The sequence below is a fragment of the Crassostrea angulata genome, chromosome 2, assembly GCF_025612915.1.
Source record: "Crassostrea angulata isolate pt1a10 chromosome 2, ASM2561291v2, whole genome shotgun sequence".
In the NCBI taxonomy this organism is placed as follows: domain Eukaryota; kingdom Metazoa; phylum Mollusca; class Bivalvia; order Ostreida; family Ostreidae; genus Magallana; species Magallana angulata.
The window spans coordinates 58,364,933-58,376,618 of record NC_069112.1 but is presented as its reverse complement, the minus strand read 5'-3'; the positions used below and the strand labels follow the sequence as shown (position 1 = coordinate 58,376,618).

The window sequence follows — 11,686 nt, the reverse complement described above, 5'->3', positions numbered from 1 at the left end:
TTTGTGTTCATATATTGAAAGAACTAAGTGCGGTTTGTGCCATTTTATGCCCCCTCTCAGAATCCAACAATTTTTATACTGAAAGGTGGATATGGGTCAACCTTTTAATTTATGACTTAATTGTACTGTTTTGACGTCATGTTGCCTAGCAACGGTCCATGAAAACTCACCCCTTTTCAGCATATGTTTTTATCCTATTTTTTTATTAAATTTGTTTTTTTAAGTTACAAATCCAGGCAAATATTTCCAATGCAGTTTTAATAGTTATTGACATGTGTGTGTAATGAGAAAAATTAACCATAGCAACAAAACAAAAGTATCCAGGCAACCAATATTACCATAGCAACAAGTTCATAACATGTATCTTAACAAATTTATCAATCAAATTACTACAGCAAAGTATATTGTAGAATAGTTTTTTTTATATATTTGTTAATATCACCTGCATATGCATCAAAATTCTCCCTAGCAACAGCTAACTTGTTACCATGGGAACCATTACAAATTAATTACAATGCATCAAAAACAATACTTAAATAAAGCAAAGCTTCTTTTAAACATTATGTTATTACAGTGGTGTGCTTTAAAATCAAGAATTGAAAAATCAGATTTCCATTGTCCTTTTTTTTAAAAAATAAAGTAATGTAGCAATAAAAGCATATCTTTATGCCAACCAATTTCATATGATGTCTATATTAGACAAACAGTTAGTTAAAGAACAAACAACAATTGATATAAAAGAACATTATACATGTACATGTCTATGAATTAACATACCATCTACACATGCATTTAAGTATGTACTCCTATACTCCTAGGATCAATCTACAAAAAACAAGAAATACTCAACCCCCCTTACAGTTCTATAGCAACAATTCAGGACAACATTAAAACCCAAAATTACTTAATAATCCAAAATCTCCTATCAGCCAATTCATACATTTGCAACTAAATTCATATGAGTATTGAACTTTAAAAAATACTTTAATTCATCGACATTAAAGAATTGATAGAACAAAATATATAATTTATACATAAATACTTGTTCATTCATTCAAATTCTAAACACTAACACTTTAAAAGAACAGTTGGAATTCTGTTACAAGGAAATAATTCAATATATTCATTAAAATTATCATGATAGTAACAACTTATTTTTAACATTTTGTACAATCATAATGATTTCTTGAGTTAAATACATCAGATGGATACATATATATCCAACAAATGCAATTAAATTAGCATGGAAACATTTTCAAATCACTGAATAAAGATTTAAAGTAATTCTGCATATGACATCTCTTTTGCAAATATCATAAAAACTAACATCATTTCTTCAAATGAAATAAATATGAGAAAGCCATCACAGAATTAAGTCACAATATCTTACACTTACATTCAATTAAGCAGTACTACTCTTCAACTGTGTCACTGTCAGAGTCCTCCAGATGAGCTGCATTCAGAAAATGGCGTTTGGGCCCAGATCCAGATGCAAAGGGTTCATCACTCTGATGTCGTTTCCAACCAAGAAACCACAACACACTTGACACATGAGCACAGCAACCAACTATTCTTGCTCCACATTTGCAAGTACAGTACCAACCACAAATAGAATCAACACCTTCTTTTTCAGAGTCATACTTAATCCACAGAGTATGTAGAAAGTCCTTGAGTGTCGAGACTGAATTTTAACTCTTAAGAGAAAAGGAAAGTCATGACATACCATGATTTCGTAACTGCCTCCATCTTTTAAATGTTCCCTCGAGTAGTTTTCTGCAAGCTTTATTTAATAAATTCCAAGTGTGATGGTACGCATATCATCAAGGGAGAGAACAGGGAAATTATCCAGCTGGTCTGAGGAGGCTTCAATGGCTGAGTATACAGCACGACGAGTCAAAAGGTTGTTTTCTTCTACCAGAGTTTGGACTGTATTTGGCATATCTGCTTTTTCCAACATTTTAGTTGCAATTTCCGATGACTCTGGATCCATGCTCCCAAGACAGGGTCTGAATTTATTGCACAGAGCGAACACAATGCGAACAAAGTCTCCTATTTGTGGAAGAAGTTTGTTTGGAACTACTTTATCAAGGAGTCTCCACTGTTTAAGCCTACCATTGGCACTTTCCACAACCCATCTTACTTTTGTAACCATCCGAGATATGTTGGCTTCAGTTGTGGAGTGTTGTTTCTTTCCCCTTGGTAGATAAAATGGCATTTGTACCTGAAGACCATTTTCTTCCATGAATGTGACTGCATCTCGAAATCCTCTATCGACAATCACCACATCATCCTCTTTCAACCATTCTAGAAGAAAAAGAATTTCAATATCAGTACCTCATGCATCATGTGTTTTTTTTTTTTTATTTTAGGGTTAAGTAATTTTTATAGCATTTACATATACAAATGTGCATTCATGTCCTTATGATTAAGTGTCTCTGAATTTTTTTAAAATTGTGTAACTGTAATTACCTACCTTGGATGTCTACAGCATTCTGTGAGATCATATGTTTTGTTATGCTAGCATCATTGTTATGGTAATCTGACAGGTATGGTCCCAGAACACTTATGATATACCCATCAGGAGCTACAACCATCATTGGTTTCACTAAATAATGGACGGTTTTTATGGAGACTGTAGGAAAGCCGCTGAAATTCATAGTCATTGCTCTTTTGTATGTAGATGTAGGTACCATCAAGGATGAGTACAGCTTGGTCTTGGTTATCCTCACTGGTGAACAGCTTTCTGGCAATAGGAGTAATATGGTGCAAGCATAGTTCCTGGTGGCTAATGTGTTGGAAACCAAGATGTCTGGGGACAAAGTTTTTCATAAGAGCCTCTCTTACAGATGGAGTTATTCTTTGAATCTGATTAAGTGAAAGATTGAAGATGCTGGAGAGAATTGTATTTGGAAGGCCAGTCCGAAGCTTTGTGAGGAATACAGCGAGACATGTTTTTTTTGAGCGGCTGAAGTTGTTATTCAAGTTCTTTAATACATTAACCAGTTCAGAAAATTGTTCCTTCTTTAATCCAGTGAGGTTTGAATAGTCCTCTTCACTTAAAAGCGATGGTACATCAAAGTTCAGGTATGTTGAAGATTTGATAGTATCTCATAGGTCAGATAAAAGCTTGCATATATCAGATCGTGACAACTGCTCTTCATTTTTGGTTGTTGTAAGTAATGACAGAGCCGCTTTGCTGAGGTAGCCATCCTCTAGATGTGTCTTACAGCATTTGCTGTCATCGGTTTCTAAAAAAGCTTTGTAATACCTGCATTTGGAACGACTACAAGACGATTCCTTTCATTATGAGGCTTCCTACAGATAACACATTTTCTGTGACCTTTTGGTGTGGAAGCTATTGGTAGAATAATAGATTTGGACTAAGTTCTTTTGAATTGGAATCCCATCTTGCCTCAGGTGGTAAAAAGTCTGGGTCTTTGGACACCTCATTGCACAATGGAACACTTGGAACTTTGGTCTGTGATCGAGAAAAAGATCTAAAACATCTCTGACAAATAACATCTTCTTCGGAGACATCTCGTCCTGTTCGCTTCACGGTTGCACGTATCAATGCTGGGGTTTTAATAGGTCTCCTAGACTGATATCCACCACAACTTCTTGTATGACACCAACAGCAGTAGTATGCTTTAGGCATAATCAAGCAGATAGCTTCTGCAACAAATGATTTAAAAAATTTACAAATTATAAACTAGTGGCATGAATAATCATCCAACTAGATTTTAACAGTTTTCAATAATTGTCAATTAAAATAAAGTTTTCAATTGTATGATACAGGGTGGAATATTTTTTTGAGAGTAATATAGATGAACATGTACCTATTCACATATACCAGTTAAAATTTGATAATATCTAATATATTCATAAAAAATCTTTGCATGCTTTAACATCCAAAACATATTTTTTCAACAAAAGGATAAATATTTTTAACTATATTTAAGTTTGCAGCAGAGATTTTTTTCTGAATTTTAATTAAATATCTCTCTCTCTCTCTCTCTCTCTTTCTCTCTCTCTTGTTCTCTCTCTTAAACAAACACATGGGTTTGTTTCTGTAATAAAATTTATTCTATAGTATACTAATAACATGTGTTATATTATACTATGGATCAAACTTTATCACAGAAACAATTAAGTTGAGAAAGAGAGAGAGAGAGATTATGCTTAATAATATATCCAAAAAAATAAAAGTAACAGCTGTGATCTAAATGTTGCAATAACAAGCGAACAACTTTTATTTTGTTTTTGTTTTGATATATCTATATAGGAAGAGAGTTATCCCGCATGGTGCCCCAAACAATGATTATTTCCCTTTAATGTCGCTAAGATACAATAAACAATATCCAGCTGTCAAAAGTAAAGTTAATAACATAGCTAGGGTGTTATATTTGCATTATGCATTACTTATTAAATTCCTTCAAGAACACAAACGCGTTAGTTTCAGATTGTTGCAGCGGTACTGTATACATGTAGGAATAATGTATGAATCTTTCGTCAGACAGACGAGATTGTGTGTATAAGCAGACGGTCGAGATTTTTGACTAAACGCTTTAGGAATTCTATATGAATGAAATAAATCGTGTATATGCACATTGTTTCAATCTAATTCTTGAATTATAATGCTATTTTTTAAATGTATTTACAAGTGTAAAGCAAATGAACAGAGGCAGAGATAGACGTTAATCATGCACATGTGTATATGTTTATAGGTGTGTGGTTTCTTTCATTATGTTTTATTTTACTTACCTAAGTAATTCTGCCATGTTGACGATCAAATAAAGCGCAGATAACTTTAAAAGAGGCCCCTCTTTCAAGCCATCCAACCCATGATAAGTGACTGTATCTACATCGTAGAAATTGTTTACTTTCCTTTCGTTCGGTTTTTGTTAACTCAGCCAAGTTTTATTCACGCACATCAACAACAAAGTTTTGCATTATCTTTATATTTAATTATTGAAAATATGCATTCAAGATAATTTAAACATACTTCTTTTTTTTTGCCAAACAATAAAAGAAATACAAGCGCGACCGAATTTTCTCGACGTCACAATTTGGTACGGCACAACGAATCAATGCGACCGTTTTATTCGAAATTAACAGTGAGCGCAGTCTTGCTCAAGTAAGATCTTTTCACTGTTTATTTCTTTATAAATTATCTTTCTTCTATAAAAGTTTGGTACTTGAGCAAGCCTGCGCTCATATTAAATTAAGTGAAAATGTAACGCAAAAAGCCATTAAATTTGTAAATTTTCCAAAACATCGATACTTTAGGGACTCTGAATTTCAATATATAGTTGTTCAAAATGTAAAAAATCATTAGAAATATTAGGAATGTGTTCTCTTTTTTTCCTTGATATAAAAAAATAGCTTGAATCTTCCATTTTATTTTTCGCGGTAACCAGGGGGCAAAAAAAAGCCAAAACCGCACTTAGTCCTTTGCACTAAATGTGTACCCCATAGTCTCTAAATTGAGCTAATTCCAATCTTATAGTTTTTTTTTTTATTTTACAGCAACCTGGTCGAAATGCAGGACAACTTGTATTCTGTTTCCCGCCACCACCTGGAAACATTGTTTCCACGCAACCAGTTCAGGGAGGGGGTTAAAGTGATTGGAAGAAGGAGATTGTCCTTAGTGGAAGAAATGTAAGCAGCTGCTTAAGTTTATGTGTTTTTCAACATGGACTTAAAGACAATAACATCTACAGATGGTAAATACATATACTGTAATATACTACTCTGTGTAATACTGTAATATACTACTCTGTGTAATTGACATCTCAGCAGATAGCATTTTATGTGGTGAATTATTATCCATGTTATGGTCTATGAGAATTATCCAAAGCATTCGTCCTACTCTTTATCGTACACAAATGGAGTTTTATCTTATAAAATTCACAAATTTCCCCAGAAGACTTTCAAACAACTACTTCATATGCACACTCACGCATTTGCTTCATAATTCATCGGCAATGCACATGTTCAAATTTAGAATCAACACCCAAAAAAGGAGTTCATACACATATATTATTTACCTTTTAACCTAAAGTGAGGTAATTCTAATTCATTTAACCAAACATCATGCAACAAGCTAATGAATAAAACCAAACAACAACTATGCAAATGTTTTAAATTTATTATTTTTTATGATTGTACATTTTGTACAAATTAAATAATGACATTCAGGACAGGCCCTAGCCGTGGTTTTTAGTTCCTTTACTAGCACAAGAAGGGAAAAGTAAAATCACAAAAAATCATCTTCTAATAAAGTATTGATTTTCGTATAGTGCTGATTTTAGATATGTATAAAATGACTTTCACTTACCATATTAATTATATTCTCTTTCCCATGTTTTTCTTCACTAATTTGGACATCCTTATACTAGAGAAGGTTGGTATTCCCCTTCTTGCAAGACTTGTCCTTTGCCTTTTCAGAGGACACGTAATCCTCACACTCCCTACAGAAAGTATATTCTTCACTCTTCTTTATTTTGTGAGTAAAATCATACTGACATGCCCTAAATAGGCGGGCTGGAGACGGATTACTTCTCTCACATGTTCTAAGATGACGGGGAGAATATTTCCGTCATTACGATGTCCTTTGCATCATATGGACGAAACCGTAATTCCGCATACACTGGATAAGACGCCATTTTGCGGTTTCCGTGCCACCTGCTGAAGCCAGGTGTAAATAAAAAAATGACGTCCCAATGCACTTCTTGTTTACATCTTCGGTCAAAATAATGTAACAAGTGAAATAATGATTTGCCAAACTTCCTATTTCTTAATATTTAGCTATTGGTATGAATGAATGATTTTCAGCACAATTTCAATTATTATTAATTTTTGGTTCTTTGTATTAAACTTCACTATTCACTACAACAATGTTATTTTAAATTTGTAAAATATAGGAAATAAATTCGTTATCCAGGTCCAACCAACGTTGTTTGGGGATTTACCCTGGGTTGCATACACCCTTCGACCTGCGGCTTCAAATATTCTGCACGCAACGAAGATCAAGCACACCATCCAGAATACAACCCATTCCCCCGCCAATAACATACCCCATCATCATTACAAATTTCTCCAAGACTAAACTCCCGCCCTACACACACGAGCCTCATAAAACAGAAAATAATAAACTCAGTTTTGTTTCCAACGAAATCTATCAAACCGAAAAGGAAAAAAAATGGTTTTCTTCATCCCGACCCCCCCCCCCCCAGAAGCCGTAACGACCATAAGAAAAGTGATGAACAGTGTTTTTCGAGAACAGATACTAGATGATGAAGGACTCAATACACTTATGTGTGAAATAGAGGCCATTCTCAATGACAGACTAATAACCAAGAATTCCGATCATCACAACGACCTAGAGGCTTTGACACCAAGTCATCTCTTGTTAATGAGACAACAGCCAAATTTACCACCAGGTGTGTTTACGAAATCTGACAACTACTGCAGACGTCGTTGGAGGCAGGTTCCATATATGGCCAACCTCTTCTGGAACCGATGGGTGAAAGAATACCTACCATTACTGCAAGAGCGTCAAAAGTGGCACGAAGTGAAGAGGAACCTGAAAATAGGTGATGTGGTTTTAGTGGTGGATTCGAACTCTCCTCGTAATTCCTGGCCAATGGGTGTGGTTTTAGAGACTGTTCCCGATCGTTTTGGACTAGTGCGAAAAGTGAAAGTAAAGACAGCAACGAACACTTTTTTGTGTGATGTCCAATAGATAAACTGTGTCTTATTTTGGAAATGGACGAACCTTCTGTGTGATGTGTTATCAAACTTTCATTGTGCTTTTTCATATTTATTGCTTATCTAAGGCAACCTATGACATTTTATTGACACGGGTACTTTTTCAATGTATATAATTTGATTATATATCAAGTATTATGATTCGTATAATTGAGTCACATAATGTTCCACAATTAGGGGGCTGGATTGTTTTTGCCAATTTAACATTATATACATTTTTCCGGATTAAGTTTGAATTTTAGAATATTCCGGATTTCCGGATTTGGTTTTGTTATTAGGATTTTTCGCGGGGAACGAGCAGTTTAGATTTTTTCCAAGTCCCTGTGCTAAACACCAATTACATTAACCATGTTTACTATGTTTGTTTCTACGAGAGAAAACTTCTAAGTTGGTAAGTTAACATGAAATCTTCTTGTGTATTGTTTTGTGCAGAAAGTTATGTGTAAACGATAGGTATAAATGTGTAAACAAAAGCGTTCAACTGTGTAGATGTATTTTTAGTAACATGTTAGAATGTTGGCACTAGGGATATTTCTAGAATGTTATATAAATTTAAAGCTATAAGTATCATCGTAGCATGTTTCTATTGTATGATATATCGGAATTTAAGGTTTCATTGTTTGGATGCGATGTTTTGTGCACTCTACCATAGGCGTACATATATATTCATTTTGAATTGTGTAATTTGCTAGTAGTACGAGTTTCGTTATATTTGCTAATTTACTAGAGCATATATATATATAAGTGAAAGTATTGTTCACAAGAACAGGGGCATATATATTTACGAGAGTGATATTTGTCATATGCTGAGTGTGTTTTGTTTGTTTATTCATAGCATCAAAACTTATGTATGTTTTCTTTGTTTTTCCAGTTAATCACATCTAGTCACATCACGTGTCATAACATCAAGTCACGTCATCATGTCGTAAATCATCATTCTAGTTATACAATGACTAAATAAAGATGTGCATTAGCAACAAGTTGACTCTTTATTGATGGTAGTCAGTACACTGTGGGATATATAATTTTTATATAATTAATATATTGCTTATTTTTTAATGAATTAAAAGTCAATTTGCTTGTAGAAATATGTTATATTCCTTTAAAAAATATTACACATTTTTTGTTTTACTTGTAAATGTATAGTAGGTCATAGACTGTCGTGTTGGGTGCGTTTTTATCGAGACTATAATATATTTCATTCATTTCAAAACAATAATATGAAAGACCTGAAAATTTTAGCTGACCTAAAATACTTTTTAGAACCTCGTGCAATTAATTAAGCATGATTATCTTCATAAACTGAAGTGTAGATAAGATTTATAATTACATTTAGGGGAAAATTTATCCAGCTTAATTTTTACCCTTAAAATTGTGCAGTTTCTACCGGATGAGCATATGATATTAAACGTACCTTTAAAATAATCCATATTAATTTTATTATGAAATCATATAAACTATAGTTTTAATAAAGTTTTAATTCAATACAATGCAACCAAAAATAGAAATGGTTTGAAATACTGACATAACCTCCAAGAGAATAATGATAAGTTGAACTTTGTATTAGAATACATACAAATCAATGTGTTTTCCTATACTTCATACTATGGCATTGGTCATATAGTAACCGTTTAAAATGTTAACGAACTCGATTCTTAAGAATAATAGTAAAATGTTAAACTTCAAAACGTATTGCTGAAAATATATTAAAATTTACCATAAAAATGAGTAAACCAACTCGTTATTTTCTTTTCTTTGGTGTGTTTTATGTAAACAATCAATGATGATTCATACAATAATTATTTTTTGCGGCCGATTTGACGCTTGCGTCAATATATGCTTTCTTGTTGTTGTTGATAAAGATTCATTTGAAAATTCGTATGTATTTAAACAAGAGGCCCATGAGCCTTATCGGTCACTTGAGTAACTACAGTGTGGCTTTTGCAATCAAATTCATGTGCATTTTAATGACAAGGCTAATGAAATCATTTTAGTTGTTTTAGGGTGCAGTGGATTTATCTCTCCGTTTTTTGTTTTTTGTTTTCTTTTGTTTCATCACTTTCAGCATTTTTAGAAATTCAAAGGATTGATATATCTTCGTGTTCAAGACAACGTTGGTGCTAGCTTACATATTTATCATTGACAGATTATAACAAAAAACTTCTTTAAATATTTGATATCGACTTGATATCAATTTTCTAATTATTTCCTTTCTGTTAAGATATTAAAGATAAAGTTTTGATAATATTTGCTTTTTAGAGTTTTTAGGCAATATCAAATTTATTTTATTTTGTTTACAGCTACACCAAACTACAATATATAGTTTATATGTTCTACTATGTTGATAGCATCCTACTACAGTTTTACACTATATGGATTACGAGGTCGTACGTTTTTAAATGATTGGCTTAGCCTTGTAAAGCGACAATACTAGTATGACCTGACCGAATAATTTTATGAAAATAAGCAAATCTACAGAAAATGTCAGGAAATAAGGTTATTAAGTCAAAAACTGGCGTAATGCTAAGTGCGCCATTAATTGCAAGGCATAAGTGTTATTTTTTTTTAGCTTTAATTGGACCAGATTGTTTCTTATTTCTTTGATGTAACTTTAATCGTTCTAAATTTGCGTTGATTGACATTACAGTAATGAAAGTTCAGTAATTGAAATATTATAATTATCGAAAAGTATTGTTATCGGAACCATTTCGAGATTTTCAATCGAACATTTCAATTTCTTGTCAAAACTATCCATTATCAATTGTCAGTAAAAATTTTCTATTTTGAGTGTTTATGCATAATAGAAATGTGAGACGTTTACTATGTTCCAAAAGTAACGTATCTTATTTGTATTCATTCCTTCCTAGCTTTATTCAGTATATCACGAACAACTGTAAGCTTTTGGGAAAAAAAAGTAAAAGAAAAACCCCCTTAAACAAAACTGCCCCCTAATGTTACAATACAAGTGACTCTGTATTCCTTACTGCTATCAAATCAGATATGAGAAGACGCATCGTATTTTAACTTGATAAGGTTGGATTGAGATATTTGTCGGAAATTGATTAGTTTGCTTAACTACCGAACTGGTAAAAAAAATTATAGGTTTTTAATCTTTATTCTAATTTAAAACGAAACATCGATAAAGCACATTTAATTTTTAATATTTCGTGGAAATTTACGATAAGATAAATTGATCACGATAATTTTGACTAAAGTCGTTGTGAAGCAACGAGTATGTTTTCAGCTGCAGAGGAGATCGAAAAAACAAGTTGTAATGAATAATTAACATATGTGTTTTGTACTTGTACAATAAATAAACCAAGCTTATATTAAATAGCAATATGCCTTACGTCAACTACAACAGCGCACGATATTAAATTGACCTTTAATCTCTAACAATTGCAGAAGATGTAAATAAAATGGGGACATAATTATCTAAATAATTTCTAAAAAGATAATAAAAGGTAAATATAATGGTTAATGGGTTGCACACCAGTCCTCCTTAATTTGTCGTTTTGATAGCTTATAAAAAGGCTTTGTACGATCTGTCTATGCTTTGCTTCCAAGTGCACTGTTACGATACGTTTATACAATACAAAACCATAAATAACTGAGGACCTCAAAGAGTATTTGTTTAAAAATTTCAACTACTTTTTCGCATTCACATGTAATGCTTTCATGAAATTCAAATATCAGGTTTACTCAACTTTGACGAGGTCAAGTGTGATACATGTACGTAATGAAATATATATATTTTTTTCCCTAGTGTCCAGTTTCGTTAGCTGTGATATAGCAAGTGCCGCACACAAGTCACTAGAAATCAGGGAGCTGATGTTTAATACCTTAACATGTAGCTTACTTGTTGAACTTCTAATAACAAATATGATGTTGCATCACTAAGTTCTACATATAATGA

The 11,686-nt window shown here is 32.7% G+C and overlaps 1 pseudogene; it reads right to left on the bottom strand.

The window, feature by feature from the left end:
• Nucleotides 1-238: 238 nt before the first annotated feature.
• On the bottom strand, nt 239-2,407 carry LOC128173695 (uncharacterized; annotated as a pseudogene).
• Between the last annotated feature and the right edge of the window lie 9,279 nt (nt 2,408-11,686).